The sequence below is a fragment of the Jaculus jaculus genome, chromosome 4 (assembly GCF_020740685.1).
Source record: "Jaculus jaculus isolate mJacJac1 chromosome 4, mJacJac1.mat.Y.cur, whole genome shotgun sequence".
NCBI classification, from domain to species: domain Eukaryota; kingdom Metazoa; phylum Chordata; class Mammalia; order Rodentia; family Dipodidae; genus Jaculus; species Jaculus jaculus.
In genome coordinates, this window is record NC_059105.1 from 91,338,934 (window position 1) to 91,366,655 (window position 27,722).

The following is a 27,722-nucleotide window of genomic DNA, read 5'->3' on the forward strand; positions in this document are numbered from 1 at the left end:
TGCGCTTATACACATGAATACACACACACACAGAAAGAGAGAGAGAGAGAGGAGAGTATGGCCACATGTGTGCATCAGAAAAAATAATAACCTGTACTCGACCTGGCTTGTCTTTGAGCATGTTCTTGTCTGCCCTGACCTGTCTCCATTTCCGTTTCTAGGCAAGCATAACGGAGTGGAAAGGACCCATCCCATTAACTGCACAGCTTTGGGCACACCATTCCTTCGCTTGATCACAGCTGCCCTGTCTGCTAAATGCAAACAAGAAACTAAAAGATCTCAGAGCAATGTCTACTAAAGATTCATAGTTCTGTGGGTTTTTCATGATGCTTCTCTTTGAACAAAAGAAAAAAGAAAAGCATTTTCATTAGCAGTTCCTTCTGGTCTCTCATTCTTATTTTACTACAAAGACTTTGCTGGTCACATTTCCTTTGCTGTATGCTAAGCCATGTTCTGGGTGGCTTCAAAGTCAAGTAAGAGACCATCTTGAGTGTGTTTGTTGGCTTTCCATCTCTGTGGCAAAATACCTGGGCAAAATCAAAGAGAAGAGATTTGTTTTGGCTCCATTTTGAAGTTTCACCCGGGTAGGCTGGCTCCATTGCTTTGAATCCCGTGAGGCGAACAGTACCACGGGGGATATGTGACAGAACACATCTTCTCACTTCATGGTAGCCAGGAAGCAGGGAGTTCACTGTGTAACAAAACTTCCTTCCCAAACCCACTAAGCTATGAACCCATCAATGGCTTGATTCCTTTATGAAGTGTCCACTCGATATCCCACTCCTGAGTATTGCTACATGGGGGACCAAGCTTCAACACAAAGACTTTCCAGGGATATTTCAAGTGAAAATAAGAACTGAAACCAGACTCAGGAACTTCCAGCGCTCTCGTCATTTGTTCCCTGAAAACTTTCCCATCCTTTGGCCATCAAACTTGGGGAATTGAGAAGTAGCCTTGACTGGCCACACAGCTCTCCATACACATTTTTCTGGGGTCTAAAGATGGATCTTTTCTAATCCTCGGCTTATAAATTATTATGCTGAAGCCATTACCCTCCCCAAATGCCTCTCTCCTTTGTTCTCTCATAATTTCCAACTTCTTTTCTTTTCCTCCCTCTTTCTTATCATTTCTCTTCTCACCTATTCCTGCCAGTACAACTAAGGAGGTTATTTGGACCCTATAAAAATAAAATAAAAATAAGAAATTGCTGCTTATCTTCAGTGAACAGAAGAACAAGATTAGAACTCAAAGGCTCTGAAACACTTTCCTGTTGACAATATTAAGAAAGCTGTAGCATAATGGCCCACGAAATAAAAATGATTTCAGAGTGACAAATTAAGATCAATCACTGCCTCCATGTGGAAAAATTCTAAGACATGGCTTTGTGGAAAGTTCTTTATAAAAAATTGATATGGTTAAGGGAAGGTACCAAAGCCACAGCATTTAAGTGGTAACAGCAGTGTAATCCCTGAGATTAATGAAACTCCAGATCACAACTGTTTAATAAATTCTCGCAAAGCATGAATAGCTCATGTGGTGAGGATTTGCAGTTCAATCAAAATATATTTTCTGCATCCACTTGTGAACATAATACTCACAACACCCATGTGATTAGCCAAAGTCCAGGAGAGCTGCCAATAGCAGGCAGGAGGTTGGCATATCTAAACAAGCGAACATGGAAAGCTATCATTATCACGGATGTCGTAGACATTTGGGATAAAAGGCTTTTAAGTAGAAGGGTTTAGGCTAGGGACAAGTTGTAAAGTGGTCCTTAGGCGTGATATCCTTTCATAGCCACAAACCAGGTACAAGAAGGACCTGGATTTTGTAGTATCTTCTTGTCCCCGAGCAGAAGGACCTGGCAGGACACAAACGGAGCAGATACAAATGATCAGTGTCCGTAAGTACAGGATGGACAGTCACTACTGCCTCCCTAACCATGGCTCCATTTACCACTTCTCAGCTTCACAAGGATGTGAACACAATGCACATTCACTAGAAACCACACTTACTTTTAAAAAAATTTCTGATGTTTTCCTTGGCTAGCATGATGTGGTAAGATACTCTCCCATGATGCTAGGCAGCAGCAAGCCACAGCTCCCAGTTGGCCGTGAGCTCACAAGAATAAACAACAGAGACTACAATGTATGGTCTTGTTAAGATCATGGTCAGTAGGACAGGCTTATTAGGATCATTTTCAGGTTGTAGTATTTGCAATGTATGATAGCTTTATTGTGATGGAATAATTTAAATAAATGTCCCCCATTAGATTCAGGAGATTTTTTAAAGTTTTGTTTACTTTTATTTATTTGAGAGTGATAGACAGAGAAAGAGGGAGAGAGAGAGAGAGAGAGAGAGAGAATGGACCCCCAGGGCCTCCAGCCACTGCAAAAGAACCACAGATGCATGCGCCATCTTGTGCTGGCTTACGTGGGTACTAGGGAACCAAGCCTTGAACCAGGGTCCTTAGGCTTCACAAGCACTTAACCACTAAGCGATCTCTCCAGCCCCTAGATTCAGGAGTCTTACTAAAGCTTCTTAGATTTTCAGCTACCTGGATAGAGGAGATGTCACTAGGTAGATCTTAGGGTCCAGTCATAAGGCATGGTGGTAGATTTGGGTTTCCAGTCTAAAGATATGCAAAGGGCCTGAGTTCCACCTGGAATGCCTAAGTGTGCTTGTGCGTGGTGCGGCTTTGGGGTTTTTGACTTGGGACTTCTGTCTCTCTGTCTCTCTCTCTCTCTCTCTCTCTCTCTCTCTCTCTCTCTCTCTCTCTTTCTCTCTCCTTGGTCCTTTAAGAGGGCACTACCTTCTGCCATTATGGAACTTCCCTGGATCTGTAAGCTTAAATAAATATCCCTTCTTCCATAACTGTTCCTGGTTTGGAAGTTCATTTTAGTGACCTGAAGCTGTCTACATGTGACTTCACTTTATCATACATTAAGCCACACCTGCAAAGCGTTTCTGCTGTAGAAATAGCTCCATCAAGAAATCCATATAAAGCCCACCACCCATCTGCCTTGTTCACTGTGAGTACCACTGGGTGGGGATCCTGCCTATGTCCCAGGCAAAGCCCATGACTCTAAATGCACACCGTACACCTCACACTTTCCCCACAGCAGTGCTCCCCACACAGAAGATGCACTTGCTACCCCCAAGATCTTCTCCACTTAGAAATCAGAAGGAAGGAAGCCATGCAGCCTGCTGGCCATTTATACTTCTCCATGACAGATTTCACTACATGCTTCCCAAAATGCTTTCCAGATTGAGTTTGAAGGCCGGCTCTCTATTGGAAGGGGTGAGAAGTATAGCAGAGAGCAGCCCAGGCCTGACATTTGTATTCGAGTGACATCCTCTTGCATTTTACCTTACTCATCTGGGACACTGTATATACAGAAGTTCATTATGCCTGCTCTAGCTCGGAGGTTCTGCTCTTTTTCTTCTTGTCTTATTAGAATCTTAGAAGTCGAAAGAAGAAAACTTCCCAAATATATGGATTTGTGTATTCTGGCCTATTCCCCCAGCAGAGGATCTCTTTGTCTTTGAGGTGTATCCCTACACATGGACTTTTAGAGAGCATGCAGGTGACTCCCCAGGTCCCATCTTCCCTTTGCTATTCAACCACTCAACATTACATGGAAACCAATCAGGGACTATTCATCATCTTTCCTCAGAAAGGAGACACTATGTCTCAGGTGAGTTCTCTCACTTGTAAAGTAAAGGCAGGTGGTTGACATCAGATTTTATTCTGGCACACAATCATGGGGATCAGAACGCCAGGCATTTTTAAAACTACTGTAATCTTGCAAATAAAAATAAAAGGCAGGTGATATGTTTTTCATGGGCATGCACATCCTTGTGCATACGAGCTATGAACACATAAATTGCTTTCCACAGTACATCTTGTTGCTATTTTATTGCTACAAAAGGCTCTGTGATTACTCTAAGAAGTTTTAACTTGTTGTGAAATGTTATTTTTTTTAAAGAAAAAAAATTAGGAAATGCTTCACATTCAGAGACCCTCTTACTACACTATTCGTGGAAACAATGAGTGCCTTACACATTTCTCTCAATAGTCTAGCCGCATGAGGCAAAAATACTAAAGACTGCTTTGATGAGCACCAAACAAAAGACAGTTCTGGCTGCACTTTGCATCCACGTGAGACCCTCATGTCATTCCAGTAACTGCAGGACAACAGGACGGTGGGAGATGCGGTGGCAGAGCTCAGAGCCAGGACACGGGAGGAGTGTCTCAGCCAATGACGGGAGTACGTACCTGGAACCGAACAACTCGTACTACCAACAAAGACTGACCTGCTATCAGGAGACTTCAGATGCCATCCAAAGAAACATGTTAAAGCTCCAAACCCAGAACTCTGTCAAACCATCTACGAGATGCAATTCAATTCCAGAAAAGTAGGAGATATGACCTAATATAGTAACAATAAGAGTAACACATAAGCACAACTTTCCAAGAAGCAAATGATGACAGTGTTACATCCAATTACAAAGAGGAAAGCAATAGGTTATGGAACTTTTTCCCTTACGTAGTGTGTATATTCCTAAGAACATATCTCTTAAACAAATTAAATTCCCAAGTAAGGGGTACAATTTATTTTCTTTACAAAGATCGAGTATAGCCAACTCTGGAAATTGTAATATGCATTGCATTGAAATAATAAAGTTCTCTGCTATCAAATATATATGCACCTCATCTTTCAAACAGCATAAATAAAAATAAAAATAGTCACTTACTCCAGCAGAACTATATGATCTCAAGGTAATCACTCTAGTCAAAAAGACCATTGAGCAGACTGTGAAAGGCTGGACATTAGGACATTATCACACCTAAGCCAAGGAACGTGCATGAGCCCACCCCACTCTCAAGTACCAGCCAGCGGAAATGGAAAGGAGACAGCGAACCAGGATCCTCTAAAGATTTATTTCTGCTTCTAGCCTATATTATGCAAGGGTTTCTGCTCATGATAAAATAAGGTCCTGCAGAAATATAACTAGAAAACCTTACCATGCATGGCTGACCACCAAAATAGTAAAGAAAATGTTCCAGAAAAGTGTACACATAAGGCCTGGGGTAATGCCTCAGTAGTAGAACCCATGCTCACCATGCACAAGACCCAGTGCTCAATCCCCAGTATCAGAAAAAGAAAGTGTATTCCTATATATACATACCTATGTACACACAACCATGCACTGAAGAGGAAGCAAGGGATGAAATAAAACGGGTGTGGCAAGCATATGCACAAGTCGGAGTTACCCTGAAGCAGGGGCGGTCACTATCTCTAGCAGCAGAGACAAGCGCTAGACCCCTCGCTGGGTGAACTACACTTTGTACAAAGTCCCTTAAAGATGCTAAGGCAGTCCCAGGTCACTTCTGCCTCCAAAATGCACGACAAAAGAAAGAAATGCAAAATTCTGGAGAAAAGCTCTCAAGTTTAAGCCCACAATATAGCTGTAAACTAAATTTAATTAAATATAAGCTCTCTAGATTCCTCAAAACACAAGAAAATAAAACAGCATATAGGAGTTCACAGAATTAATTAAAAAAAAACTGGCCCACACTCCTGATTAGCAAACATTTAATATTCTTACACATAGACTACTTCTATATATGAAATGTTTCATGAATAAAATATGTAACTAAAAATGAATAAATAAAATGTGCTTTAAAAACAACCATGCATGCCTTTAATCCCAGTACTGGAGGGGCAGAGGTAGGAGGATTGCCATGAGTCTGAAAATACCTTGAGACTACATAATAAATTCCAGGGCTAGAGTAAGACCCTACCTCAAAAAAAAAAAAAAAAAAACAACAACCAAAAAAAAAAAAAAAAAAAACAGGAAGATTTGCAAACCACAAAAAATTACTTTGGAAAAACAATGAGAACAATATGAAATCACAGTACTTAAAAATGTCAGTGGGGGGCTAGAGAAATGGATTAACGATTGGTTAAGTGCTTGCCTGTGAAGCCTAAGGACGCTGGTTTGAGGCTCAATTCCCCAGGACCCATGTAAGCAGGATGCACAAGGGGATGCACGTGACTGAAGTTTATTTGCAGTGGCTGGAGGCCCTGGTGAGCCCATTCTCTCTCTATCTGCCTCTTTGTCTCTCTGTCTGTCTGTCACTCTCAAATAAATAAATAAATAAATACATAAAAACATCAGTGGATGGGGTCAGCTTTGTACAGGAAGGACTGCCCACCTGGTGGGAATTAGGAAAGAAGAGGTAAGAAAGCAAGGAATGGGGAAGGGAGACAGAGCCAGAAAGAGGGAGGAAGGAAGAGGCAGAGATGCCGAGATTTTTCTAGGACTAATGAAAGCTCTCACTCCAAAAGCAATGTAAACACCCTCTATCCTAAGCAGAAAGTTAAAAAAAAAATTCTGCATCTAGATACTTTGGAGTGACATAGAGACATGCTTCAGGCATGACAGTGACAGGAAAGCAGCAGGAATGAGGTCAGCAACCAGACTGCCAGCAGGTGTCAATGGCTCCCGCTGGTCAGAAGACGGCATATTCAAAGTGCTGGACCCGTCAGCTAGGACACCCAGTGGACTTGAATGAGAATGAAATAAAGACATTTTCTTATAAACAAAAACTAACTTTACTATCAACAGAACTTCACTAGAGGTATGTCTAAAGAACACTTTTTCAGAAAGAGGAAAATAAACCCAGCAGGAAGGCCTGACATGAAACTGACATGAGGTTTTGGAGTTCAGGAAGAGCTTATAAACCCCAACTTTTAGGTTTTTGCCTATTTAAGAAAGAATTGAAATAACAGAATGATAAAGATAAATCACAAATGACTGAATTTATTTATGGAGAGACTATGAAATCCAGGAAGAAGGTTGAAAAAGGTATATGTGCCCATGTGGAGACAGGAAATGGAAGCTCATGCAGGAAGTGGAATATGGGTTTGGAGGAAAACCATGAAGAAGGTTTTCTAGGGGAATTGAAAAAGGGCCAAAACAAAAAAGGCAGAAAGAAAGAGAGAGGGAGGGAGGAAGGGAAAGAAAGAGAGGCAGGCAGGCAAGAGGCAGTAGATAATAACAAAATGAGAAGCAAAAACTTCTCCCCACCCAATTTCAGCAGCTGATTTGGTGGGTGGGGAGAGCCTTACCAGTATAGGCAAGGAGAAATGAACAGCCAAGAAGGAGGTCTTGCCAACCCATTATAGTTTATTGGGGTGGGCTTTACCTTCAGGCTCAGATGAACCCGAGAGAGAGTTGGTTGGTTTGGATTCAGGGGGTTAGCCCCAAAAGAGACCAGCATACCTGAGCAGAGGGCACTGTCCCTGAAGGAAGAGACAGGACTAGGTAAGATGAATTCTTTTCAGCCCATTCCTAGCAGGCTACCTAAAAATAAAACTACCTGGCTCCTATTTCTCCCTCAAAAGGAGTACGAAAGATGATAAACACAGAAATTTGAATAGTAGAACAAAGCTAACATCTATATTGTGGGGCTAGCAGAGGTGCTATAAAAATACTGGCAGAGCCGGGCGTGGTGGCGCACGCCTTTAATCCCAGCACTTGGGAGGCAGAGGTAGGAGGATCGCCATGAGTTCGAGGCCACCCTGAGACTCCATAGTGAATTCCAGGTCAGCCTGGGCTGGAGTAAGACCCTACCTTGAAAAACAAAAACAAAACAAAAAAAAAAAAAATACTGGCAGAGAATAGGAGCAAGATAGTCATTAAGGAACACAGGCCCCCAAAGAACACAGACGTTAATCTGCCCTGGCCAGACTTGAAAGAAACTCCAGTTTGAGTTACTATGGCCATCAGGAGCGACTTCCTGGTCCTTCATTCTAGAAAGATTTCTCAAGCTTTCTCCAGTTCACCACCCCCCTACATTAGTGGGCCCTTCCGGGGCCTGCACTCCCTTTGTGGGCTGCCAATCAACCAATCAGCGTCCTTCCTATAGTCTGAATTTGCAGATGAGGCTCATTCCAATTAGATGCCTGATTTACATTCCAAAGCTATAAAGAAGCTCAATCCAAGCCACCATGTGGCAACTGCTCAGGACCCTTCCCAGCTACTCTTTTCTTCCTTCTTCTCTACCCTCCCATAAAATAAATCTTTCATAATTTACAGGTTATGTCTGTGGTTTTCAAGTCTTTGCAATCATGGACAAGAACCTGAGAACTTGAGAGCCTTTGGCTTGGTGACTTGGGAGGGGAGGGAAGGGAAAAGGGAAAGGGAAAGGGAAGGGAAGGGAAATTTTTTAAGAGGTCTTATAGAGGTCTATGGAGGCAGAGTGGCTTCCCTGCAGGAGGAGGTGGGGCTATAGCAAAGAACAGGCTTCCAGGAAGGTGAAGCCAGTGATTTGCAGCTGAAAAATTCAGCCAAGTCTAGAAAGTAATCCCGTTATCCTAACTGAAAGGCATAGCTTTGTTTGTGGAGGGCTTTGCTGAGGAGGACACTGCTTGATTAGCAAGCTGGCTTGGACATTAGTGATTTGTAAAACTGCTGCATGTTCTGATAGGCAAGGATATGCTTGCCTTCCTGGGCTTGTTAGTGGAGAGGTTTGGGGTGTTGTGGTGAAGTAATGTGAAAAGCTGGATGTTTGGCTGGAAAAGACCACATTCCTCCAGAAAGCTTTAGTAAATGCAGCCTGACCATTGCAACCCATGCCAACTTTCTTCTTGGAAAACCATCCCAGCAAGGTCAACCTTCCAAGGCTCCCTTGGTCTGAATGTGGCATGGGGCTCTGGGACTATAACCAAAGGAAGTTTTCTGGGATGTTTCTTCTTCGCTTTTCCTGCAATCTTGGGTAATGTAGTGGGCCTGGGGCAAGGGAGGTGAGAAAAGCCTGGAGTGGAACATGTACCTGGAGGGGAACTTGGGGAACTTGGGCTCTTCTTCACAAAATCCTGAAGTAAACATGTACAAAGGTTACTGGCAGGAGAAAATTGCCTCACACAGTCCTGTGACAGGTCCAAAGTATTTGTGAACTATCTATTTGGCCTATTTCTCCCCAATAAACTCCACTAGAGGAGTTAGTGAGCAACAGTCATAACACTTGCTGACTGCCCACAACTTCAGCGGTGCTAGAAATTCATTCAACTCTCCTGGGCTGCTAAGGAAAAAAGGTTGTGTGGCCACTCCACCACCATGCACAGCTGTTCCCAATATCGAATGATCCTCACTTACACAATGTATTTATAAGCCCTGCCTAAAGAACAGACCTATGTACTGAATAACAAACACACCATGCCATGTGTATAGAATTGCCTTGAGTATTTGTGTATATTATCGACTCTATGCATACTGGAAACTATGTTCTCTGTCCAGTAGAGGGAATGGTGGTGGGGAGGGGGTGCTGTTGCTGATAGTTGGAAGACAGTTTGTTCAAAACCCAAAAGGAACTACATATTGGTAACCCAAGAACTGTTGCATTAGTAATCCCAAGAATTGTCCCAGGGCTGGAGAGATGGCTTAGTCATTAGCACTTTCCTGTGAAGCCTAAGGACCCCAGTTTGAGGCTCAGTTCCCCAGGACCCACATTAGCTGGATGCACAAGGATGTGCACACGTCTGGAGTTTGTCTGCAGTGGCTGGAGGCCCTGGTGCACCCATTCTTTTTGCCTCTTTCTGTCTGCCATTCTCAAATAAATAAATAAACAAACTAAAAAATAATTAAAAAAAAAAAAAGAATTGGCCCAGAAAGGGCCAGTATAAAAGGGAAGGGTTAGGATATGAGGGAAGTGGCAGGGTACCCTGGTAATACCATGAAGAATTAAAAGGAAGAGACATTCTTCAGCATTTTCAGGAAATGGACTTAATACTTCAGAAAATCAGTCAGTACTTGTTTATGATAGCTCACTATGCTACGTAGCCATGCAGATCATGAAGACATGGCAAGACCAGCCCTTGCATTCCATAGGGAAGAGGCCACAAGCAGAACAGCACAGGGCAAATGAGCCAGCAGAGTCCTGTGGGCTAGTATTGAGAGACCAAATATAACCATTTAAAAAAAAGGCCCAGGCCTGACTTAGATAGAGAACTAGCGGGCCAATGTGCTGACCTTTTACTTCTGTAAACTTTGCTTGCTTAATTGCTGCCTTTCCCCCTAAAGTTTCTGAGGAATCTCCACTTCAAGGACATTGCAGAAACACTCCACTGCGGGGGGGCGGGGGGGGGGTGGTGTCTCTGGCCTCCGACCACCTGCTTATATAAGAAACTGAGGAATCTCCAATTCAAGGACAATGGAGATGACTTCATCTGCCTGGAGTGCCCCTAGCTCCTGCCCCCAACTTTGCCAGCTGAAATCCCAAGCCAATCAGAACTGTTTAAATCAACCAGTCATGTATCTATCCCCTACTTCTTTGTTCGAATTCCTATATGAACCCCTTCCCCCAAAAGAAAGGGGCTCTCTCCCTCACTACCGCTGTGCCGGACAGTGGGGATGGAGCCCAGGCCTAGGCTTGCAATAAAGATACCTGTTGCTTTTGCATTCGAGTGTCTCAGCTTCTGTGGTGGTTCTCTGGGTGACTCCTGGGTGACTGGGGGACTTGGCTCCTGGTCAGGGGTCTTGGCACAACAGTATCATGGGCACATTTCATCAGTGCGGGCTACCTGCTTACATGAACTCTCCTGAATTCTAGGAAGGAAGATTTGTAGTCTTTTTTTTTTTTTTTGAGGCAAGCCTAACATAGCGGAATTTTTTTTATGTGGGGGGGAGGTAAGAATTGGCACTCCCGGCCCTCCAGCCACTACAGTCGAATTCCAGACACGTACACCACCTTGTGCGCACGTGTGACCTTGCGCGCTTGCGTCACCTTGTGCATCGGGCTTACATGGAATCTGAAGAGTCGAACATGGGTCCTTAGGCTTTGCAGGCAAGCATCCTATCCACTATCTCTCCAACCATTTTAGAACATTTTTTAAACTTCTTTTATTTTTCCCTCTCTTCTTCCTTTCTTCCTTAAATCAGCACACAAAGATCAAGATTTAGCATCCTTACCTCCACACAACACCTGAGTTATATGCAGAGCTCAAGAAGTATTGTATTATTAGTGTTAACTCTATATTATTAGTGTGTTACCTAGAAAATAAGCAACAGAAACTGGGGGAAAGGTCTGTACAGATATCACCCTAACCTATACAAATCAAAGAACTTGTTGAAATAAATACAACCAAAGCTATAAAACACATACCATTCAAATAAACCCTGTCATTTAACATGCTAGATGATGTCCTGCCGAAACCACACAGCCGCCCGAGGGCATACAAGTCACTCTGACCCCTGTGGAATGAGACCTCATGCCTTCAGCATTTCCTTCCTTGTTCTAGTAATGACCAGACTTGCCCACCACTGCCCCACCACTGTGAGACTTTTCCTTAACGGCTGCTTTGTGGGCATTTGATCACTGAATGTTAATAGTGCTGTGGGATCAAAATAGGCCACTCTAATTATTTTTGAATAGCCTCATGTAGTAGAGAGCCTCAGGTAGCCAGGATGAACTTTCAAACCACACACAGTTTATAGGAGGAAGGAATTTATTGAAGCGTACAGATCAAGGGGAAGTTTCATAATGGCAGAAGTTGGCTCCCCTTTCCTACATCCAGGCAGAAAGGGAAAAAGCAGCCACCACCAGCAGCATCACAAGCAAGCACACCCCAGGAACTCCGAAATGGCCGAACTCCCGCACTCTGCATGTCTTTTTTCTGGAAACAGATCCACCCCCAAACACACCTTGGGGCTGGACCCTAGGACCCGCCCACAGTGACACCACCTCCAGCCAGGCATCTAAGTTACAAGCTTGAGTAAAACTCCTGCATCCATTCAAACTACCATATGCCCACATTGAGCCAGGGCCATAAATCTGTAGTAGAGCATTTGCCTAGCATATGCAAGCCCTTAGGTTTGATCCCAGTAGTACAAAAGACAAAAGACAAAAAAAAAAAAAATCAAGCATCTCTACATTGAAAGCAGTTCTCCCAAATCCAAATGCAGGAACGAAAACCATACCCCAGTACTCTAGTGTAAGCTAGCATCCAAATGATCAGATTAAATCCCCCTTAGTCCACATGCAGAGGCATCCACCCCCACTGTGAGAAACTGCCCTGTAGAATGACACCTAGTGATCAAGTTCTTACCCAGACCAGCTTCCGTATGTGAACTTAACACTGGAAATTTGTTTCCACCAAACCTTGTGGGGGTGGGGGGGAGGAGAGTAAGGAGCTGAAGGAACAGCTGTTATGGGGAGTAAAGCCAGAGGTTCCATGGGTGACAAGACTGCCAAGGAGAAATGCAGAGCTCACAGACTCTGTGTGTGTGTGTGTGCGCGCGCGTGCGTGTGCGTGTGCGCGTGCATGTATGTGACTGCATGGGTGCAGTGCACATATGTGTATGCATGTGGAGGCCAGAGGTCAATGTCAGGTGTTTTCCTCTTATTGCTCTCCACCTTATTTACTGAGACAGGGTCTCTCACTGAAACCAAACCTCACTGGCTTGGCTAGTATACTTTAGCCCCTAGAGATTAATTAGCCTGTCTCCACTTCTCCTGAACTGGGATTACAGGCATGTACCACTACGCCCAGCACTTGCATGGGTGCTGAAAATTTGAACTCAAGGTCCCATTCTTGCATAGAAAACACTTTACTGACCCATCTCCCCATCCCCCTGTGACTTGTTCTTCTCTCCCTGAGGACTTGTTCACAAGTTCCAATCCTCTTATTGAGACCTACTTTTCACATAAAGGAAATATTTGGGCTGGAGAGATGGCTTAGTGGTTAAGTGCTTCCCTTTAAAGCCTAAAGATCCCGGTTTGAGGCTGGATTCCCCAGGACCCACGTAAGCTAGATGCATAAGGTGGAGCATGCATCTGGAGTTCATTGCAATGGCTGGAGGCTCTGGTGCACCCATTTTCTCTCTCTCTCTCTCTCCCTCCTTCTCTCTCTGTCTGCCCCTATCTCTCTTATATAAGTGTGGTGGTTTGATTCAGGTGTCCCCCATAAACTTAGGTGTTTTGAATGCTAGCTCCCAGCTGATGGATATTTGGGAATTAATGCCTCCTGGAGGGAGTGTATTGTTGGGGGCGGGCTTAAGGGCTTTATAGCCAGTTTCCCCATGCCAGTGTTTGGCACACTCTCCTGTTGCTGTGGTCCACCTTCTGTTGGCCAGGGGGTGATGTCCACCCTCTGCTCATGCCATCGTTTTCCCCTGCCATCGTGGAGCTTCCCCTCAAGCCTGTAAGCCAAAATAAATCTCTTTTTCCCAGAAGCTGCTCTTGGTTGGGTGATTTCTACCAGCAATGCAAACCGGACTGCAACAATAAGTAAATAAATAAATAAAATCTTTTTTAAAAAAAGGGAAACACATTTAAGGAATGATTTCTGTAGAACATACTCCTGGAGAGATGTGAAATGTGAACTAAACTTGAGATTCCACATGTACCTTTTACTGCTATTAATTTTTTTTTTGTTTTATGTTTATTTATTTATTTGAAAGTGACAGACAGAGAAAGAGGGAGAGAGAGAGAGAATGGGTGTGCCAGGGCCTCTGGCTACTGCAAACGAACTCCAGATGCGTGCATCTGGCTAACGTGGGTCCTGGGGAATCGAGCCTCAAACCTGGGTCCTTAGGCTTCACAGGTAAGCTCCTTAACCACTAAACAATCACTTCATAGGCTATTTTTTGTTTTGTTTTGTGCCATTCCACCACCACTGATTATCCCAGCAGACTGACACCTTGTCCTAGTGATCAAACAGCTGACAAGTATTAAGGGAAGAAGGACTTATTTTGGCTCATAGTGTTAGAGGATATAGTCCAGGATGATGAGGAAGGCTTGGTGGCAGGAGCTTAAGGGATAGAATTGGGGCTCAACTATAACCCTCAATCTTGAGCCCCCCACCACAGTGACCTACTTCTTACAGCTAGTTCTCACCTTGTAAAGGTTCTACAACTTTCCAAAACAGCAACACCAATTGGGGACTAAGTGTGTAAACACATACCCTCTAGGGACACTTTACATTCAAGCCATAAGACCCCTGAAGGACGTCCCAGACATATTATTCTGGTTGCATTCAAACAATGGGAATACTGGCCAGAAGCTGGAAGGAAGAAAGGATTAAAGGAGGTTGAGGCATTCCGTCCCACTTCTCTCAAGCCTCAGTCAACCTTCTCTGGGGAAGAGGGTCCCTGCACGTTCCAGCCCTAGCACGCTCCACCTCCTCCATATCTATAGCTGTCAGTACTCAACTCCTCCCTTATCGCAGGCTAGCCTTCATAGCTTTCCACTTACATAGTTCCTTGTTTGCTCTTGAATCCTGAACACACACCTCTGGGAACAGTTATTCACCAAACCCTTTTCATCTAAACCAATGGGCCTGCTGTGCCCAATACTGAAACAATCATCTCATTTAACCAGGCAAAGTGTACTATGTTTACTCTTAAGTACTTGTTTCAGCTCTCCAAAATAAACAGTATAAGGAAAGAAGGAACAGTCCTTGTCATCTATCAAGATAGCAAATCTATGAAGAGAAATTGTATAAACAACAAAATGGCACTGACTCTCTAAATCCACTTTTTTTCCCTCTTTTCTTAGGGTGGCCTTGAACTCAGACAATCCTAAATCTACTTTTAAAATACTGAGCTGTTAGGGATAGGGGTATAGATCAGTGGCAAAGCACTAGCCTAGGTTTAATTCCCAGTACCAAACAAAAACAAACAAACAAAAAACCCAAAACAACAGCTTTAGAAAGCAATACCTAAAAAAATGAAAATGCTACTCTTATGAAGGAATTTATTACAAAGTCATCTTTAGTAGAGGAAAACTTACATCCTAAATTTCCAAGAGGAAGAGAATAGCCAAGCTGTAGAGTATCAACTTGATGGACTATAAGGCTACTATGAAGTATTATTAAAACTTGAGCTAGGCCTGGTGGCACGCACCTTTAATCTCAGCACTTAAGAGGAGAGGTAGAAGGATCACCGTGAGTTCAAGGCCACCCTAAGACTACATTGTGAATTCCAGGTCAGCCTGAGCTAGAGTGAGACCCTACCTTGAAAAACAAAAAAAAGAACAAACAAACAACAACAACAAAACAACTTTATAACAGCAGAAAGATTATATTGATAATGATAAATAAAACAGATTCGATCATGCATCAGAATTTTAATTACATATATATGCATGCGCATGAGCACACATACCATATGTATATATATAAAGCCTTTAATAGCCTCATCATGTACACACATATGATAAGAGGCTGCTAAAGGCACTTACTTGTCAACCTGATGGCTGTGCTCAACTCCCCACAGTGGTGCCAGCATCTATAATCTCAATGTACCTATGGCTACGGGAGGTAGTGCCGGAAGATCCAGAAGCTCACGTGCCAGCCAGACTGGCACACACAAAACAGTAAAAACAAAAAAGCACCAAGGGATACGCTGTCTCATGCAAAGCGGAAGGGGAGAACAAACACCTCGAGGCTGTCTTCAGATCTCCACACATGCACTATGGCACATGCATGCATGCAGACACACACACACACACACACACACACACACACACACACACACGTTTCTTTTGAAAAAGAGACGTTAGATCAAGCTTCACAAAACTAAATTCTGGGTTGGAGAATTCAGGCTCTAAATACTATATATTTCTTTGCTAAATCATCCCTCACATAGAAAGCAAAAGGAACAGAACAAAGGGCCTAAGACAATGCCCAGGGACGACCTGACTACCGCTGGTGACAGCAGCAGAGCGCTCTGGAAGACTAAGGCTCCTCAGACTGTCTTCTGCCTTCCAGTCAGTCAGCAGGTTTCCACACTCTGCTCAACCGTGGATGGATGACTACTGACCCCCTCATAAAAACCTGAAGTTAATAAATCCTCACAAGACTAAAAAAAAAAAAGTGTATTTTTTTTCACTTTCATACTATGCCTTATTGTATTACGGACTCTATTTGCTGACTCTAGCTGGGGCAATTTAAAATGAAAGCATTTTCTTAGACAAGTTTTGTTTTGCAGAGCTGTGGGCTGTCTTTGAGATTACACAGTTTCATTAGGAAGTAGAAAGATGAACATTGTCATTCCGGCCCTCACTGGAAGCTTTAAAATATGCTTCATACGCCTTCTTAAAGAGATCCTATCTAGCAGAGTGATAACAGATTGATGGTCATGACCTTCTTCGCATTCTTCTAACTCCTTTTAAAATAAAATCAAGGCTCTTGCTGCTAGTGTCTATGGGCCTGGTGCCAAGGATGTAATGAGGGCTGCATATCATCTCCCACTCTCCAGACCAACATCGAGTTCACCACTAATGTGCTAATGCCACCAAAGAACAAGCCAAGAGAGAAGAAAATCCAAGAGACATGTTCTCTCCTTTTATCCAAGGCCTATTTTCTTTAAATAGCCATTGTCAAAAAGGCAATGTGTTCTCATTGAGGACAAATATGACACTGTATTGACATTACAGCAAATGCTTCCACAGACGTAAAGCTCTTTATGCCTTAATGCTTAACTGATGGTTTGATGTCTTCCTAAATTACTGAGTTTAGCAAGCTCTGCCTATCAAAACACTTATTGGCCTAGAATATATACTAATTTGAAATATAGAAAGAAAATTCAATATCAGAGGCCAATAAGCTAGAAAGGAGATACAAAGGGAATGGAAAGGGAATGAGGGGGGACTTAATAGGATGGTATTGTATATATGTAAGCAGAAGAAGAGATTAATGGGGGTGAAAAGGCCTACGTGAGGTCAGGGGAAGAGATTGAGTAAAGAGCAAGTAGAAGGAGGGTTAATCAAAATCTAAGAGGATATAAATAATTCATATGGAATTCATACAATTTCATACATATGGAATACACAGGAAACATAGATTGTTACTAGAAAATTTTCAGTGCCAGGGATGAGATAACTTCCAGTGAGTTGTTGGTCAGGGAGGTCCCTGATGCCCCAAAACATTACAGGCCATTGCTGAGGCTTTTGATTTCCCACCAGTCATAGATGGTAAAACCCTATTGCTCAAGAATCCACATACTTGGGCTGCAAGGACTCTGAGAAATCCTGCTGGAGCTGAGCTGAAAACCTACTCCATGTAGACCAGCCAACACAAAGCTGGAAAAAGCCAAGCTGCATGCAGTTCAATGGGAGAGAGAGAAATCACCAGTGAAGATACCCAACAGTGGACACTGCAAGCCTTATATTTGGCCAGCCAGACTAAATGAACCAATGGGTGCACTAGTGGCACACCTGTTATGGGGGAAACCAACCACCCTCTAATCTGACTGGAGGCCTGCTCCCTGGGAGGGAATACATCCCTGATACTGAAAACCTACAACAGGGGTAGTCATGAGCCCTAGAGTTGTAACATCTGCTGCTGTCTGCCTAAAATGTATATACTATGCTCACCAAACTGTCCAGTAAGCAGTTCTCTTAATGTTCATACCCATATATTAATGCTACTCTCACTTTTGGTTAGAGAAACTTCTCTTTTCAGATGGCAATGACCTTGAGATGACTCATAAGGCACCATGGTGCTGAGAAGATGTGGCAGAGGAGTGCTCAGCACTACAATATCTCAGTCATACCTTCCATGGCTCAGGGTCCATTGCAGAAGAGGTGGTAGAAAGAATTTAAGAGCCAAAGGAAGGGTAGGACTCCTTACAACATGCTCCTCCAGACACAAGATGGCCTGTATATTCATGACCTCACAGTGCCTGACACTACCTACACAAGACCATTATAATAGGAGTAAAACATCATGACATCAAAATAAAAGAGAGATTGATTGAGAAGGGGATGGGATATGATGGAGTGGAGTTTCAAAGGGGAAAGTGGGGGGGGGGGGAATTACCATGGGATATTGCTTACAATTATGGAAGTTGTCAATTAAAAAAAATTCAAATAAAAAAGATTTCTTTGTCCATTTTATATCCAAGAAAATGATCATTTAATTACATATCAATGCATAATATATTGCTTGGATAAGCTGATATTGTTTTAATAAGGTAAGGATTAATGAATAGTTGCTGTACTATAACTTGACTGAAGAAAAATAAGGAAATCATACATGATTCATTTTTCTATTTCTCTGTGGTGAATAACATTAATAACATTGCTATTTTGCATTTATAAACACTTCACAGCTAGATATACTGGCACACACCTTTAATCCCATCACTTGGGAGGCTGAGGAAGGAAGATTTCTATGAGTTTGAGGCCAGCCTGGGTTCCATGTAAACTTGGGCAAGATTAAAAGATTAAAGATAAGGATGGAGAGATGGCTTAATGGTTAAGCACTTGCCTGTGAAGCCTAAGAACCCAGGTTCCAGATTCGATTCCCCAGGACCCCCGTTAGCCAGATGCACAAGGGGCACATGCATCTGGAGTTCATTTGCAGCAGCTGGAGGCCCTGGCATGCCCATATTCTCTCTCTCTCTCTCTCTCTCTCTCTCTCTCTCTCTGTGTGTGTCTCTCTCTGTGTGTCTGTCACTCTCAAATAAATAAATAAAAATAAACAAAAAAATTTTTAAATAAAATAAAAAGATTAAAGATAAAATAAAAGCACTTTTCAGTTTCAAAGTGGTTTTATATTCAGAATTATATTTTTTGGGTTTTTTTTTTTGAGGTAGGGTTTCACTCTAGTCAAGGCTGACGTAGAATTCACTGTGTAGTCTCAGGGTGGCCTCAATCTCATGGCCATCCTCCTACCTCTACCTCCCGAGAGCTGGGATTAAAGGCGTGCACTACCACGCCTGGATCAGAATTATATTTTTTTCTGAATCTTTTACCTTAATAGATTCTTCAAATTAACATACAACTCTCTAGCTTTTCAACTTTCATACCCAAGTATTGTATGTGTGTGTGTGTGTGTGTGTGTGTGTGTAGAATACAATGAGAGATAGTGACTTTACATTGGTCTTTGGAATCAGAAACACACTGGTTCAAGTCTCAGATCAACCGTCTGTTGTATGGTCTTAGTTGGATTATTTTAAATGTTAGTTTTGTCACATTTAAAATGGAGATAATATAAAGATGAAACTTATAAGAAAGGTATGGTAAATGTCATAGTTATTGCTGTTACCAGCAGCTACTTATAATCTCTTTAAACATTTTCTTGCCTCCTGTCTGATTTATTCTGTTTTAAATGTTTAGATACAGAGTAAGATGAAGATCAAAAATAACTAAGTTAGACACAGAAATTGTCCCACAAGATACTGCAACTGTGTAGTCTTAGACACCTGAGGCCCATGTACAGCTCACAAAAATTTATCCATTTCCTTTCTGCTGAGTAGCATGTAAAGTTAGCAGCACTTCAGGTCAACCCCAGATTCAACCGCAGGCATTCCTCTGTTCTGTTGAAAACTATATTAAATCCAAGAATATATCTCAAACAAATTTTTTTTTTCTGTTATTGTCATAGCCAGCTTCTAGAATTTCCACAATAACCCCTCATACTTCTTTGGTTTTCACCCCTTTGGTAGCCTCTGCTCATATCCAGTGCATGCATGGAGGCCCAGATAGTCCATTCCTCAGCCAATGCAATCAGATAGAAATAATGATGCAGACTTCTAAAGCCAAGTCAAACTGAAGTCACTCCTTTGGTCTCATGAATGGCTTCCTCTGAAACAGCCCAATGAAAACACCACACAGAAAGGGACCCATTGGCCAGGACCAAATGCTGGCCTTGAACAACATCTTAAAAATATATATTCCAGGGCTGGAGAGATGGCTTAGCCGTTAAGTGCTTGCCTGTGAAGCCTAAGAACCCCAGTTCGAGGCTTGATTCCCCAGGACCCACATTAGCCAGATGCACAAGGGGGCACACGCATCTGGAGTTTATTTGTAGTGGCTGGAGGCCCTGGCGTGCCCATTCTCTCTCTCTCTCTCTCTCTCTCTCTCTCTCTCTCTCTCTCTGCCTCTTTCTCTCTCTGTCTGTCGCTCTCAAATAAATAAATAAAATAAACAAAAAAATTAAAAATAAAATAAAAAACAAAAAATATATATATATTCCAGTCCCAGAAAACCTTCTACTATATCCCTGGTCTATATGTAATGCAACATGAGGGAAGGATCTAGAATTGCCCAGTCAAGCCACAGATTCATGATTGAAGGAAAGAATAAGTACTTATGAGTGAAAATATAATAAATGATTATTTGTGTGGTGGTTTGATTTAGGTATCCCCCATAAAACTTAGGTGTTATGAATGCTAGGTTCTCAGCTAATGGAGATTTGGGAATTAATGCCTCCAGGAGGCAGTGTATTGTTGGGGGCAGGCTTATGGGTATTACAGCCAGTTTTCCCTTGCCAGTGCTTGGCACACTTTCCTGTTGCTGTTGCCCACCTTAGGTTGACTGGCAGGGGGAGTGGTGATGTCCACCCTCTGCTCATGCCATCGTTTCCCCTGACATCACAGAGCTTCCCCTCAAGTCTGTAAGCCAAAATAAACCTATTCTCCCAAAAGCTGCTCTTGGTCAGGTGATTTCTGCCAGCAATATGAACCTGAATGTAACAACTTAGTTTTTACCACTGAATTTAAAGTGCTCTGTTACAAAGCAATGGCTAATTATGGTAGTAGGGCAATCTGTCAATAATATGAACTGACATGCCATGTTCCTTCACCATGTAGCTCAAGAACATGGGCATGCACTGACAGACAGACAAGCAGCATACTCTGCTCTGCGAAGTGAAGTGGCTTCCACACGGAAAGCACTCTTTTTTTTTTTTTAATTTTTTTATTTATTTATTTGAGAGCGACAGACACAGAGAGAAAGACAGATAGAGGGAGAGAGAGAATGGGCGCGCCAGGGCTTCCAGCCTCTGCAAACGAACTCCAGACGCGTGCGCCCCCTTGTGCATCTGGCTAACGTGGGACCTGGGGAACCGAGCCTCGAACCGGGGTCCTTAGGCTTCACAGGCAAGCGCTTAACCGCTAAGCCATCTCTCCAGCCCCGGAAAGCACTCTTGTAACTTAAGAACAACCATTTCACACATGGACAACTGACCAAAATACGACATTAATCCCAAATTCTAAAACCATTAATGACATATTTGATTTTATGAGAAGTAAAATTGGGGCTAGGAATAAGTCATAGTAGTTAAAGGTGATTGTTTACAAAGCCTGCGGCTTGGGCTCCAATCCTATGCCACTCACCCATGTAAACCAGACACAAAAAGTAGCACAACAATCTGGTGTTCACAAAAAATATGTAAATATTAAAAAAAATTAATTTACATGGAAAACTATAAAGATCTAATAACTGATAAGGGAAATTATCAGCAATGTGGGATAAACAGGGTTATTACTCTTTATGTACAAGAAAGCAGATAAATCAATTAAAATAAACCACTCAATAGTAAAACAGTAAGCAGAGATGGCTGAGAGATTCAAAGAAATGAATTCTAAGTCTATGCTCTAGAATATTCTAGTATTTGCAATGCAAAAAGAGGAGGATTCTATGAAGGATTGCCTACTGGGACAAGAAGAAAATAAGAACTTTCTGGAATCTAGGAAGACAAGAATTAAGAGAGTTGTAGTTTGATAACACAATACCACCCACTGTACAATTTCTAAATAAAAGATTTTTTATTTAGTTCATAGTTTTGAGACTGGAAATCCAAATAGCATGGCACCAGATCTGATGGCATCACCTTGTCATGCAGGACAGAGGAAGAGATTATATCACAAGGCAGGAAGCCAGAGAACAATTCAGGGGGCAGGATCAGAGTTTCCTAACAATTCACTCTTGTACTTTGGGGGGTCCTAAGAGAACTGTTTTATCCTTCCCAAGGGCAGCAACATAATGACCTAAGGACCTCCCAGCAGGTGGATCCTTCTCTACTTCCTAAAGCATTGAGAGTACACCTGATAGTCAAGGAGCCCTTGGAGGGCAGACCACACCCATACCATAGCAGAGAGAGCAACAAAATATGCCAAATCGTGCTTGTAAGGAAAGTGAGATAAAAACTGAAGACTTATTTGATTTTGCAATGTAGAATCCCTGATAACAGCACACGATCCGATTTCTCTTTCTATTGTCAATAAATGTCTGAGTTCATTCATCCTGTCAGACAAAAGCGTTTCTTGAACTTACTCTTCAACCTTTTAAGTTGCAAATTTTCAATATAAGTGTTTATAGTTTGTTCTTCCAGGCTGCATCCAATAGGACATTATAGATGCTTGGAGGTAAGGGGATAGAAAAGGAATCAAAGTTATCACATTCAAATCCATTAGGTATCTGGAAATGGTACACCAGATAACTAATGATAAATATTAGAACAGAGATAAAGGACTTAAGACTAATAATCAGAGTAATAGTCTTATGGCTTATTTATACTTAAGAGTAGTCAGAACAAGCATGGCTGTGCTGCTATAACATAACTTCTCAACCTTAATGATCTAACTCAGTCTAGGTACACTGGTTATAACTCAAAGTCTACTGTGGGTCAAAGCACCTCTCTCAGATCCTAGCCCCCAAGTATTGTCTTAGAATCCCAGACAGCTCTAAACTATGGAAATACATTTTCATAATTACTAAAGCACAGAATGACAGTTCAAAAGGGTCTCATACCAGCAACTTAATGACCTGGCACAGAAGTGACTCATGTTAAACACAACACATTGGCCAGTCACATGATCTGACAAAGCAGGGCAATGAATCTTTCCACATGATCAACTAAATACAGGTGAGCAATGTAAGTCTATACCACAACCAGCACTCTGGTTGAAGGATCTGACATCTAATAGTCATTTAACCATGAAATTATCCCAATAAGGTAGACAAGGTACATACAAAACTATGCATCATAAAATCATCAATTTAACAGATTAGTTGTAATACATGACTTAGGACTGTGTCCTAGCTTGAGCTCTCTTTTCACAAGACCATGTTGATATTAACAAGGAAAAATCATTACAGTCACTAATATCTGTGGATATTATGATATATACAAAATATATCATAGGAAATAATATTCCTTGATTCTGCAAGTTTATTATGCAAAAGGAGGCCTTTGAGACAGCTGAGATGAAATCCTTCAGACATATTCTTGGCACTGACTGGAAAATGCTTACGAGAGCCAAGAAGGCTCAGGATGGAAGGAGGTTGGATTTTCCTAATAATCCTTGAGTCTCCTGTCTCTGCATCTGTCACTGAAGATTAGCTCTCCCCTTCATGTTAAAGATGAACTTTAAGTTTCAACATTCCCTACAGTTCTAATTTGCAGGCTGCTGACAGCCCAGCTTTAAAAGAGACCAGCCTTTATGACTTATGTGTTAAGCCTTAAGGTACAATTTTCTTCTCTCAGATATGTGGGGTCTTGGTAGGGTTTTAAGACAGCAGGAAGGAGCTACACTGGGCTGGGGTGGGGGCGGGGGGGGTTCTTTACCATGAGTTACTTCATTCAGCAGCACAACATGCTAACACTTTTTCTAAAGAACTATGTATCAAAACCCTAGATTCCTAGATAAAAATGAAATATCACTTGGCACTGAGAAAAAAAAAAAAAAAGCATTACTTAGAGTGCTAGGACTTTTTCCTGCAAAGAGTGTGTATTCAAGAGTTGAAAGGGTGATTAGATGTTAGCTCTTCTTTCTTTTTTCAATCTTTACATTCTAAACTATAATTTTTAATTTCAGAGTTGGTGTGTGCATGAAGTGCTAAGCAAGAACCTCAGCTGGTGTCAGGTCAAATCCTTGAAGTCTGGTCAAAGATTCCCTATCCTTTGAGGAAAAGACAAAGGGATGGGGTTTCCAATGTCAAGGTAAGTGGCACATACTGAGGTCTCATGATAGTAGCCAAGCAGCCCCTAGCCTACCTCAGAAATAAGCCAGCAAGCTCAGCTCAAACTCCACATCTTTGCAGTATCTTATGCGGCCAATGTACTTTCTATAGTGAACACAACTTAGCTCCAAAGAAAGGCGTCTTACAGCTGACTCCAGGAAGCCACTTCAAATCACCCTGTCCTAGTCACTGAAAGTCCTGTCAGGGCATGTGGAAACAACTCCCAGAGGTATGTTATCATGGAAAAAGCATGAGAAAACTGGATTTTATTCCCTTGTCAGTTAGTAGAAATCCTCATATCCATTTAAAAAAAAAAAAAACTAGAGAGCATGGTGAGCCTCAAACAGGATTATATGCATGGAGAGACTTTACAGAGCCTAATGGTTTGCAATACATTTTATTTAATACATTTTCTGGTCTGCAGGAATACATCCTTATACTTACTACCCATTTAGGCAGAATGGAAAATTTCACAGTTACAATCTCTTCCCATAGGAATGTTATTTGTCACTTTTATCATGGAATTCTGAACATGGAAACTGACCTTGACATCCTTTTAATCTCATTGGCCAATCGACCATTGCAATAATAAATATTTGCACACCACCATCCAAAAGTATTAAGTTCTTGGAACTATTTATAAGGGTTCTATAATCCTGAAATAAGGGGATCATATAGTTTATAACAAAAAATGGGATAGCTCTCAAAGTGAAAGAAGACTCAAAGTAATGACACCCAAAAACAGGCCCACTGGGGTTGCAAGGTTTGTTTTTCTTCTCTTCTGGGTTCTTGTCTGACCACCACAAAGAATGAAGTGGATGGACAAGGAAGGGTGAACCAAGTGAGGAGGATTTTAGTCACCTGGAAATGACAACTCAAGAGTGAAGTAAGGGCCAGAGGCATGGCTCAACAGTTAAATGAGCTTCTGGAGTATGCAAGAGAGCCTGAGGGGCCTGAAAATGCCCAGGTTCAAATCTCCTGAATCCATGAAAAGCTGGGTGTGGCCTCACATAACTGCAACCCCAGTTCAGTAAAGAGGAGCACAGACCAGGGAAACACACACACACACACACACATACATACACACACACACACTCAAAAATAGACAAATAGGTAGGTAGGTAGGTGATAGATGATATAGATAAATAGATGATAGATAGATAGATAGATAGATAGATAGATAGATAGATAGATAGATAGATAAAATTAAAAATAAAGTAACAAGTTCTCAGCAGCCACTGGCTACCAGCCTATAGGGAATTTCCAGACAAAAATGAAAGTGACAGTTGTAAGCTCTCTTCAGCTACAGGATGCCAGCCAAGAAGGCTCACAGATAAAACTGTCACCTCTAAGTTCATGGTGGCCACCGGATGCTGGCCAAGATCAGGTCGCTGTCATGAACAAGTCTATAAAAGCAATAGCTCTTGGCGGCCACAGGATGCTAGCAGAGAGGGAAACCAAGTGCAGAGTTTCCAGGGGAAATGCTGTGCCTAGAGTTTTATATAGATTCAAGTGGGCTCTGATTGGCTAGGTATATGCAAATGTGGTGAACAAGATAAAAACCAGTCAGGAGAGAGTTTGCCAAACCAGAGAGAGAGCCCCCCACAAAAGGTTCTTGGCAGCTCTTTCCCCTTAATGTTACAGCAGTCCAGGGATGGAGGGATGGCTTAGTGGTTAAGGCGTTTGCCTGCAAAGCCAAAGGACCCAGGTTCAATTCCCCAGGACCCACATTAGCCTTGACGCACAAGGGGCGCACACATCTGGAGTTCGTTTGCAGTGGCTGGAGGCCCCGGTGCGCCCATTCTCTCCCCCCTCCCCCCCGCCTCTGTCTCTCCCTCCCTCCCTCCCTCTCCCTCTTTCTCTGTCAAACAAATAAATAAGTAAATAAAGATATTTTTTAAAAAAGAAAGAAAGACTATCCAGAGAGTGAGATAACACTAGACTCCATCTAGCAGTTTTCAAGCCCTATTTACCACTGGCTCTGGTAACAGACAAAGCCCCTGCCCCCCCGCCCCCCCCACACCACCACCTCTATCACAGGACTGTTTTCACAAGCCATCCACTTTACAAATCTGGCATGCAGACTTTAAGTCTGGCACCAAATGAAAGCTTAAAAAGGTTTTCTGTAAGTGAAATCACTTTTTAAAATTTATTTATTTTATTTTTATTTATTTATTTATTTATTTTGGTTTTTTGAGGTAGGGTCTCACTCTAGCCCAGGCTGACCTGGAATGTACTATGGAGTCTCAGGGTGTCCCTGAACTCACAGCAATCCTCCTACCTCTGCCTTCCGAGTACTGGGATTAAAGGCATGCGCCACCATGCCTGGCTTTGAAATCACTTTTTATTTGGTACTTTGTATTGAACCCAGGGCCTTGTGCATCCTAGGCAAATACTCTACCACTGAGCTACATTCCCAATCCCTGATAGTCTCTGCTCAATTGTTATCTTTTCACTGAATTCTTCCCAGACTCTCACAACTCTAACCCATTCTACTCAACATTGTTCTCTCTCCTCGTGCTGCTTTACTTTTCTTCAAAATTCATATTACAGACATGTAACTACTGGTTTAGTTATCCATAGAATGTCGACAGTATAAGACGACTTTTTGTCTTATTTGCCACTCTAAATCTGGTGTCCATCCCATTTTATTTATATATTTAGTTAGGTAGTTAGTTATTATCTATTTATTTAGTGGCACTGAGGATTGCATTTAAGACGTCATAAATGGTAGGTAAGCCCTGTACTATCCCGCACTGCACATATTTAGAAAGCACTCATTGACTAACTGAGGAAAGGGTTTTGCCTAATCGTTGAGTGTATGAGTTACTTTCGTCATTGCTGTGACATTACACTTGACAAGAAGCAGTAAGGAAGGAAAGGGTTTATTCTGGCTTACAGTTTCAAAGGGATACATCCCAGGAGTAGGAGGCCAGCCAAGGGCAGATGGGAAATGGGGCCAAGCTATAACACCTCAATGCCCACCTCCTGTCACTCATTTCCTCCGTAAAGATTCTAAAGCTTTCCCAATCAGCACCACCAACTGGAGACGAGTGTTCATACACATGAGCCTATGGGGCCATTTTAAACTTAAACTACAGCACAGGTGATATTTAGCCTTGGACTACATGTTGCTATTGTCCTGCCCAGGAAGTAGTAAAAGAATGTCAAAAAGTGAAGAACTTTTTCCAAAATTTTAAATGCATTCTAGAAAAAAATTCAAGAATACTAATACAAAAATATCTAGCACCCAACAAAATATAATCCACCATATTTAGCATCTAAGAAAAGATTATGAGGCATAACAAAAAATAGAAAACACAACCATCCTATCAAAAAAGCCAACCAGTGCTCGCTTCGGCAGCACATATACTAAAATTGGAACGATACAGAGAAGTTTAGCATGGCCCCTGCGCAAGGATGACACGCAAATTCATGAAGCGTTCCATTTTTTTTTTTTTTTTTTTTTTGGATGAGCCTAAACAATGGTACCAAACTGCCTGTATTTGCTGAAAAGAAAACTAATAAATTAATTTTTTTTAAAAAAAAAGCCAACCAATTCAAACCACTCAAAACACAAATGTTATAATTAGTAGACAATAATATAAAATTATAATAATGGTACTCCCTGTGTCCAAAAAGTTAAACAAAATTATATAGAAACTTTAAAGCCCAAACCAAAACTCTACAAAATAAAACTATAACATCTGAGATGAAAAAATCGGCTAGATATAATCAAAGGCTAATTAAACATTGCAGAATGAAGATTAATGAACTAGACAATGTAGCAAAAGAAACTGCCCAAACTGAAACAAAGAAGGGAATACAATTCTTAAAAATGAAAATAGCATCAGTAAACTAAAGGCAACCTTTAGGGAGCTACTCACCAAATATTGAATAATACAATGAAGTGTTTCATGAAATATGGACGGGTGGATTGCACACCTCCAAGTGTGAGGCCTTA

General features: G+C 42.0%; 1 protein-coding gene and 1 non-coding gene across 3 annotated transcripts in view; one reads left to right on the forward strand and one right to left on the reverse strand.

The window, feature by feature from the left end:
* Nucleotides 1–27,722, reverse strand: part of Lypd6b (LY6/PLAUR domain containing 6B) — a 203,642-nt gene that overhangs the window by 103,679 nt on the left and 72,241 nt on the right. The gene's annotated exons all lie outside the window — the stretch shown is intronic.
* LOC123460357 lies at nt 27,107–27,213 on the forward strand. The gene has a single exon (XR_006636922.1). It is a non-coding gene; the product is annotated as a U6 spliceosomal RNA (small nuclear RNA).